Raw genomic sequence first — 9,775 nt, forward strand, 5'->3', positions numbered from 1 at the left:
TCGAACCGGCGACCCCTGTGACGATGACTGTAGCCTCTGTATGTGGGGCACTTGGGGCACTTGGACCACTAGGCCACCAGTGCACCGATGCTTGGCATTTATGATCCTCCATTTCGCAAGTTTTTACGATCAAAAATGTTAGAAATATGGCGCCATTACATGTCCTTTATGTAGATATAAAAAGCTAATTTTGAATTAACAAAAATAATAAGAAAATTATTCAGGTCATTTTTCTTTCACTCCTACACGGGTATGAATATTCCATTTCTACCAAGTCTGTTCTGTTTTAACGCCGCTAAATTCTACATGCTGTACTTTTAACTTTTTTATACATTTTGTTTAATGCAACTTTTTGAATATGTATTCCAGACAGTAGAGTTGACACAGAAAGGGCAATGAAGCAGACCTTCATTGTTTTCCGTCTGTATACAATAGTTAGGTACTCGTGAACACTTGAACCCTCTTTTACTTGCAGTCATTATTTCTCATTTGTACAGACCAATAAGAAATCCCTTCTTCATGAATCCTTAGTTTGTGAAAAAAGTATTCAAAGTTTATAAGCTCCTTAATTAAGGTTTCAGAAATCAAGTGAATGTCTACCAATGTTATTGTCTCTTTAATAAAAAATCGAATTTTCCTTTCATTCCTTCATTGCAATTCAACATGGACTGCCCATGAAACAACATAAAAGAAGTTTATAATTTCCATGTATAGACTGAAAGCTGCAAACCATACCTTTAAGCAACTACCTATGGATCTAATCATACACAATCTATCCAAGTTTATATTGAATTGTACATGCAGAGATTCTTGCAATGTCAATGAGTCACAACAGAGCAGTGAAAATCTTCAAGGTGACCAATGTGTCAGTCTTATTAAAATGCTCACGTGTAAGTGTGAAATTGAGAAATAATTGCTGGATGATTCAGTGACTTGAAATTTTAGGACATGCTGACTCTTTGAAGTGCATCCAGTTTTGTGAATGTGTGGTTTTTGATCAACCCTGTAGGGTTTGTAAGACACATGAACCATCTTATCCCTGGGGTGTGTCCATGGCATCATACCATGCCTGCTTTGTGTTCATGTCTCAGAGGTTGTATCAAGATGCAGCAAGTCTGCGCCTATTACCAAAGATCACTGGACTTGAACCCAAACCATTTGACTGAAAGGCAGCAGTCCTATTGTGAGTGCTAGCTGTTTTTGTCTTTTTATTCCACCATTTAAATGTCGTAGTTCAAAAGCAAAGCTCAAACCGCAGTGTGAGAAAGTGTTTCACTCCCATCTCCCATCGCAAGTCTGTTTCAAAACTCAAACCCATAACCCTTTCATTAAAAAGCAGCAGATTTAACCACAACACCACAGGGCTGCTTGGAAGAGCTTTCTTTTTGGGGTCCTTTCATTTCACCTTTTCAATATTGTAGTTCAAAGCACAGCTCAGACCACAGTGTGAGGAAAGGTTTTGTTTCCCATCGACCATTGAAAGTCCATGGCCGAGACTAGAACCCAGAATCCTTTTAGTGAACGACAGCTGCCCTATCCAACACACTACAGTGCTGCATGCTACAACATGCCTGTTTTATAACTTTTCATTCAACCATCTTCTTATAGTTGTTCAAAAGCACAGCTCAAACCACAGTTTGAGGGAAATGTTTCTTTCTCACCCCTCTTCGAAAGCCCATTTTGTGGATTGGAACCCAGAATTATTTCACTGAAAGGCAGCAGACCTATGCACCACACCACAGGGATGTTTGGCAGTGCTAACTGTTTTGGGGAATTACACCATTTACTATGGTCGTTCAAAGACGCATCTCAGACTACAGAGTGAGGAAAGCATGTCAATGCCATCTCACAAATAAAAGCACCTGTCTGGGATTTGAACCCACAATCATTTTGCTGAGAGGTGGCAGACCCGATCACCACACTACCATGCTGCATGTCAGTGCTGCCTTGTAACGTTTTATTTTTTGTTCTTACTTCGTCCTGGTTGTTCATAATCATGGACCATATTCCAGGGTGAAACTGGAATACTATAGTTTACACTGACAGGCCCCAGGCTGGATTTGAGCCCTGAAACAGCTAACTGTGAGGTGGCCAGTGCTAACCAGTGATGGACAAAGTACACAGCTTCATTAATTAAGTAAAAGTATAGATACTTCTGGTCAAATATTACTCCAATACAAGTAAAAGCTGCTCTGTCAGATTATTACTTGAGTTAAAGTACTGAAGTACTTGATTTTAAAAATACTTAAGTATTCAAAGTACTTCTAAAAAATCTCAAAACGTTGTATTTTCACAATAGATAAGTGCAGTCAATAATACATAAGAGTACATTCTGTTACATTATGTTTATCTAGAATCCAATACTTGAAATCTCTAAAAACTATACCATGGAATAAAAACAGAAACTAAGTTACTCCAAGCACAGATAACTTAGTTTGAAATGTTCATCTGGAATAAACAAATGTTACATAGCTCAACACGCTTTCTCAGGTTGGACTGTGAATTTTTGTATGTTTGTGCAGAGTGGGAAACAGGGAGAACATTTCAAACGATATGTATCATTCTTCATTTCAAAAACCTCTAACACAGGCTGAAGATATGACCATGGGTGCTCAGGTGGAGAATTATAGCCATCACTACCACCTCTACATGAACTGCCTGATCTGAGTGATATTTACTCTGTGTTTGCTCCACGTTCAACCGTGGAGACTAACGATATACAGGTTAGACTAAAACCACTGAGACAAACAGAACTACACAAACACATTTTACTGTCTTAGGGATCAGATTTCAGAAAAGAGAAGTAAATTCATGAGCTGACTTCAAAGCAAAAGTAGTGAGTAACTAGAGCATTGATAGAAATGTAGTGGAGTCAAAAGTACAATATTGTCTTCTGAATGTAGTGGAGTAAAAGTAATAAGTATCCTCCAAAAAATGATACTCAAGTAAAGTACAGATACTCAAAAAATGTACTTAAGTACTGTACTCAAGTAAATTTACTTTGTTACTGTCCACCACTGCTAACCACCACACAAAAAATCCCACATGCAGTGCTCACTCATTGGGGTTCTTAGACCTTCCTCTTAAGTCTGGTAGTTCAAAATCATAGTTTTAGTGCAAAGAAAGAATTTCAAACTTGAGGGTTAAGGGTGTATTTACTTTACAATTCAGTCTGGATGTTTAAAACAATGGTTCAAACACATCACTCCAGCCCTGGTATAGATTGAAAGGTTAAACCCTTCTGCTGAATGGTGGAAGAACTACCCACCATACTATCATGCCACCTCGCAGTGCTTGTTTAGGTATGTTTAGTTTTCATATCAAACATACAAAATCTAGGTCAACACAGATGTTGGAGAATGCCAATGTCTTAGTATTCAAAGCAGCTATGAGTTGACAAGATAGAAAGGGTAAATACATGCTACTTATCTATGTGTGTGCCACCCCTACAAAAGTCTGTGCCCCAGTTTGGCCATCCCAGTCACAAAAGTCTGGCTCTGCCCCTGATCGAATACTGCAGTTGTCCTTAGAAGTGCAGAAAAAACTCCACACATGCACAAATGTAAGAATGTAAAAAGCTCAAATTCTACAGTGACAGAGATAATAAGCAGATGGATATGATCTGTCGGCATAGAGAGCTAATCCATGATTAGTATAATCTTACAGTAACGTGATAGTCTTACAGCCGGAGATGATAAGTGAACAAAGGCTTTGGCCTGACTTCTTGTATTTTTATTCAAGAAGCTACTTGTGCTGGAAGATTTAATGAAGGCTGAAACCTTTTCAAGGTTCTTTCCATATGTTTCATTTTCGCTGGAAAAGTGAGGATAAAGAATCTGTACTTGTGACGAGGTTATTGTGTGGAAAGTTTATTTTGATGTTAGATTTTATGAGCACAGGGGTTTAAAGCCAATCTTACATAGGTTACAGGGGTTTTTGCTTGTACATCAGAAAATGCTTTAAAATATAAATAAACCCGAGGCGAGTTCATACCTTTACAGAGAAAGAGAGAATACAAGATCAAGGCCGGCTCTTCGGGCCTGCTGTTCTGTGTATACTGCAGGATTCATAACACTTCCTCTTTCCACTGCTTACCAGCCATACTGACAGTTAGCGTTTTTTTAAAGCTGTTTTTAACAAAGTAAAACTAAAATTATTGTTGTATATTTACATGTTGACCAGAGAGTAAAAGCGGAATCTATTTTTCACTCAGGCTTTTATTAAGTTCATGTTATCCAAACTATTTGTTGTGCAGCCCCAAGCAGTGCTCAAGACACCCAATGACACTGAGGAGGAAATGTGAGACGTTACTTTTCATTACCAGTGGTAAGATGTGGTGCTCTTTATGACATAAAAGCTGTAGGAGATTCTTATTTAATATTTAGTACTAGAATCTATCCCCAGATACAGTCTAGTTTTGTGCAGTTAGAAGCACCTTAAGTGTTCATGTTATGCATCTGTTTTCTTTCATTCAGCACAAATAGTAACACCTCAGCTGCATGTTCTTTAAGCCCTTACTGGGTTTCCCCCCTCAGAGACACAGTCTTTAATCCATGGTTGGTTTACTGTAATTACTGAAGACATAAAGCTGTAGGCATGACTTCACCTCATGCAGTCTTCCTGTCTGTCTCCTTATGCCACCTTTATTCCCAGAGTTAGGACTAGTCTTTTCTGAAATAGTGTCTTTGCTTTCCAAAATGAAGTGTCCAATTAGATCGACATTTGCAGTTTGGTGCAGGCAGTAAATGACGGTGCTTTTCTGCTGACCTCACACAATTTGTAGAATTTGTGGAATGAAGTACATACACGATACAAGACATTGTGAGCAGTGGCTCCTGCAACTCAGACAAGAAAACCTGACTAAAAACAAGGCAGCCATTTCCCTTCAACGTCATGCTCAGGGTAGGAAATTGAAATGATGTAATAATGTGCTGCTGATTTCTGGGATGTGAAACATTGTATGCTATGTAGCGAATCTTAAAATTGTTTTAGTGGTTAGGGACTGCAAAGGGAAATCTACGAAGCCCCTCAGCTGACATTTGAGAAAAATATTATCCATGGCCACAAATTTCTATATCATGGTCATGAGAGCTTACTTACTGTCCTTCAGGCTGTGTAAGATGCTTGATTCTGATTGGTCAAAACCCATTGACAGCCATTGACAGCCCTTGACAACGGTTATTAACTTTCACTAACATGAGCAACATCAGAGGCAAACTGATAACATGTCAAATCAATCCGCAGAAATAGAGTTCCGCCACATTTTGCTACTGCTTGTTGACACTAAAGAAACAGTAAGGCGAGGTAAATACACTAGCTTAAACCGGAGGCGTAATTACTGAAGACATAAAGCTGTAGGCATGACTTCACCTCATGCAGTCTTCCTGTCTGTCTCCTTATGCCACCTTTATCACCACATTCCCAGAGTTAGGACTGGTCTTTTCTGAAACAGTGTCTTTGCTTTCCAAAATTAAGTGTCCAATTAGATTGACATTTGCAGTTTGGTGCAGGCAGTAAATGACGGTGCTTTTCTGCTGACCTCACACAATTTGTAGAATTTGTTTGGTTAGCATCATATTGGTAGACAATGTGACTAAATCGCTAGTTTGGGTGCATCCAGTTTCACTGATGAAAGTTGTGACATTTGCCTGGTTCATTTTTAGGTTAAAGGTGTGTCAACTTAGAGAAGAAGGAGAGCTGAATGAGGACAGGTTAATGTTAATTCAAAATGTTTTGCAGGTGGTTATGGGAATTTTCCCTTATTTAACCACCATCTAGCTAACATAACTGTAAGCTAGCATTTCTGTAAACCAGAATTGCATTGGCTAGATTCTCCAAGCCAAACTTGCTGTAGACTAACATGTGTGTTAGCTAAGTGTCTTCCAAAGAATACTGTTGGCTTAAAATGCATGCCTATTCTATTTTGTTGTACAGAACTGTTAAACTCTTATGTTAGTCTTTTGCTATTATTAAGCTACCAGTAATTTTAGCTAAGACGTGGTTGAATACAAATATAAGCTGTTGTCTTATATTAGCAAACAGCTTATCAAATATGTTGTATTTCATTTAAAGTATGGGCTGATGTTACTCCTAAGTTTTCTACCCCTGTAGTTTTTCTGGAAGTGGGGAAAAGATTAAGGTTCGTTGAGTTATCTTGGATTAAAAATGTTCCACTTGGAACACAATGTGTGACATCAACCTCATTGACATCAATGAAAAATGGTTGCTGTGTGAATATGGTGACTGCTATGTTATTGTACACCAGCACAGATCTCCCACTCCCAGAGATAAACTTAAATAAGCTTAATTAGAATGCTAGCTTAGAACCGAATATACAGAAACAATGACCTCACCAACTCATTCACAACTGTGTTTGAAAGGGAGAATTTTGCATTATCATTATAACCACAACTTCATAAAATATAGGCTTAAAATAACCTGAACCTTTGACATTAGAGAGCACACAAAGGCGCCAACTGATCTAACAAAGGCAGATCCATTAACCTTTAACCAATGCATGTTTACTTTGGGCTTGGCTTTTTAAAATAAGCTGCCTTTTGATTTGTGCCATTCTTCCTAGCAGCCTATTTACCCGGAGTAGATGCCTCACACAAAGCAAATGTGCTATATTTGTTGTTGGTTATAGAAATGAAACATAATTACATGAGCGGAGGAACATTATAGAAAAAGAATAGAGCAGACTTAAATGGTTTAACCTGACTTGGGATTATGTCATGGTCTTTCTTTGGTGAAGGCCTTTCTTTAATTTTGGCCACACCTGCATTCAGCAAGTAACAACAGGAAAACTACAGGCTGTCTGTTGTGTCTTATATAGTGTAGAAATACTGACACCATATGAGCCCTCCTGCAGCCTTAGATCCTTGGGTGGAGCCATTATGGTGGTTCCAAAGTTGAGGCTTAAATCGAAAGGGGATCGTGCTTTCTTCATCAGGCCCCCTTTTACTTTGGAACGACCTACCTGAGGTCAAAAGGATTGCAGAGTCAGTGACATCTTTTAAATCTCCTCTTAAGTGTGATGACTGAATTTACCCCCCCACACACTTATACAGACTTGCTTTTAAAGGACTTCAAATTTTAATTGCTTTTATTTTATTTCATATTTATTCATATTGTATTTAACTTTTTAATTTGATTATTTATTGTTTTATTATTTCCCTTTCAATGTATCAATCTAATTTCATAATCTATCTTTTTCTGTTTTCTCTGATGTGATGTCGTCTTCTTCTTCAAACCTTTTTATTGTCCCATAATGTTTTTTTAAACCTGATTTATTAGTCTACTGTTTCATCAATTGATTCTGTTTCATTTGCATTTATTCTTGTTAACCTTCTTCATTGTGTTTTGTCTTTAACATTGCTTGAATTTTCTACGCTTCTCTCTGTCTGTTAAAGGTTAATTCTGTCATCCCACTGAATTCAGCCAAAGCACTTTGTAAAGATCTGTTTTTAAAAGTGCTTTATAAATTAAAGTTATTATGATATTAGGATTATTATTATTATTATTATTATTATTATTATTATTATTATTATTATTATTATTATTATTATTATTATTATATGTAAAGGCACACTGACACTGTAGACGTTCTTGCACAGCTTTAATCTATCCTGAGATGGTAAAAGGAGAAGTGAACAAAGAGTGCTAAAGTATTATACTCTTCCTTTAGTTTGATCCCTTAATCAACAACGATCACGATCTTCTCGCTCTCGTCACAGCTTCATTGATGAATGCTAGAAGTAGGACACCTTCTCTGGGATGCTGTGACAGAATACATTCCAGAAAATGTTTCAAACTATATGCAACCAAAGGTGAATGAGTTCAACCATAGGCTCAGTAGTGGCAACAGATCTGCAAGCCATGTGACAGGACTGTTATCAAACAGGACTATATCCTATTTGCCAGACTGACACATACTTAGCTGGAGTACATGGGAGGCAGTTCACAGTCGGTGAAAGTTCCTGGAGCCGCACAGTGACTGACTGATGCTGCAGGAAGAGAGGGACAACATTTGTTGAAACAAGTCCGATGAGGAGAGGTAGCATATGGGATCAATCTGGAAGAAGATCGGGCAGGTGATGGAGGTTAAAATGCCCTGGTTCAGCAGCAGCACTCACACCAAACATCTGACAGATGGAGGGGTCATCAGGTTCTCTGAGGTCAGGTCAGACAAGGTTTCACTGTACATCGCTAACAGCTGATCACTCCTATAGATCCCCATTTTAAAATGTAGAGCCAGCTATTGTTATCCCTTCCTGAAATGTCTGGAATATGTTGCTGCCATAAGTTTCATTTATAATATTCAGCTCATTGTGCAGATGTAGATGTCAAAACATGACAAGAACATTGAAAGAAAAGTTTTTAATTTAAACTGTCTGCATCAGATAAAGCAAAATGACAACAACAACATAGACAATCAGGTCAGATGAAGTAAGATAAAAAATTAGTAGACCAATAAAATGACATGTAGGAATGTGACAGCACATGACAAGATAACAAATATGATTTGTGAAAGGATGAATGCAATAAATATGTACAGAAAATTGGAAAATCCAAATGTTTAAATATGCAGTGTGAGTGTCAGATGAAAGTGACACATTAGGTTGTGTTTTTGTGTGAAACTGTGTCTGCACTGCAAAAACTCAAAATCTTACCAAGTGAAATTGTCTCATTTTTAGTCAAAATGTCTTATCCCACTTGATTTAAGATACATTTACTTAACAAGTAACATTTGAGCATGATAGAGGGACTTGTTTTAAGACAATGCATCTTAAATATCTTGCATCTTAAAACAATCTTGAAATGATCTTGTTTTGAGTTGTAATTTAGAAGAAACAAGGTTTATTGTACATTTCATACATTTTTCAAGCTGAGATCTTATTTGTAGAAGACGGATAATCTTGATTTAAGACAAACACTTTACTTGATTTAAGTAAATGCATTTATTGGAGAATCTATCAGAAAACAGCTCCATTGATAAAGAAAGAAAGAAAGAAAGAAAGAAAGAAAGAAAGAAAGAAAGAAAGAAAGAAAGAAAGAAAAGTTGTTGTTTTTAAGGGTGGGTTACAGTTTTCAGGCACTGTTTCTTCTAAATCAGATAAAAATATACATCCTCAAACTACAAGAAACACAATGAAACACCTACTTTAGAGCATAGCTGTCTTATCCTAAAAAACAACATGACTGAATATTAGTATATCCAGCTCACTATGAGAAGACATTATATCTCAAAATGCTCAAATTAAACTTTGTAATCTTATTTCAAGAACAAGATGGTCTTAAACCTAGAGAGGTGCTGCTATAATACAACTCAAATTAAGGTGAATATATCTAAAAGGAAGAAGTTGACATGACATTCACAAGTGCAGAAATCTTTTTTGAGTGAAAAAATACTAATTGTTAGCATTCCTGGCTTATCCTGAGCACTAAGCTTAAAATACTGGTAAAATACTGCTTAAAATAATTTTTCTCTGCTAATTTTAAGATCACAGTTTTGCAAATATTACGTCTTATTTTAAGAAAGCTTACCAAGCAAATTTTCATTTGTTCTATTGGCAGTTTTTGTTTTTGGAGGGACATTTTTTCCAGTGTGAGCAGATGCAAAGTACCAGACCAAGAAGTTAAGCATTCAACCAGGTGTCTTTGTTTTAAAATGTGCTTTATCTTCAGTATTATAAAGCTCCCACAATGACTTCTGTTTCCTACCTCCTAATTTATGATTCAGTACATTCCATTGAAGTGAGGCGCGGGCATGTTG

This window comes from Notolabrus celidotus, chromosome 16 (genome assembly GCF_009762535.1).
Source record: "Notolabrus celidotus isolate fNotCel1 chromosome 16, fNotCel1.pri, whole genome shotgun sequence".
Taxonomy (NCBI): domain Eukaryota; kingdom Metazoa; phylum Chordata; class Actinopteri; order Labriformes; family Labridae; genus Notolabrus; species Notolabrus celidotus.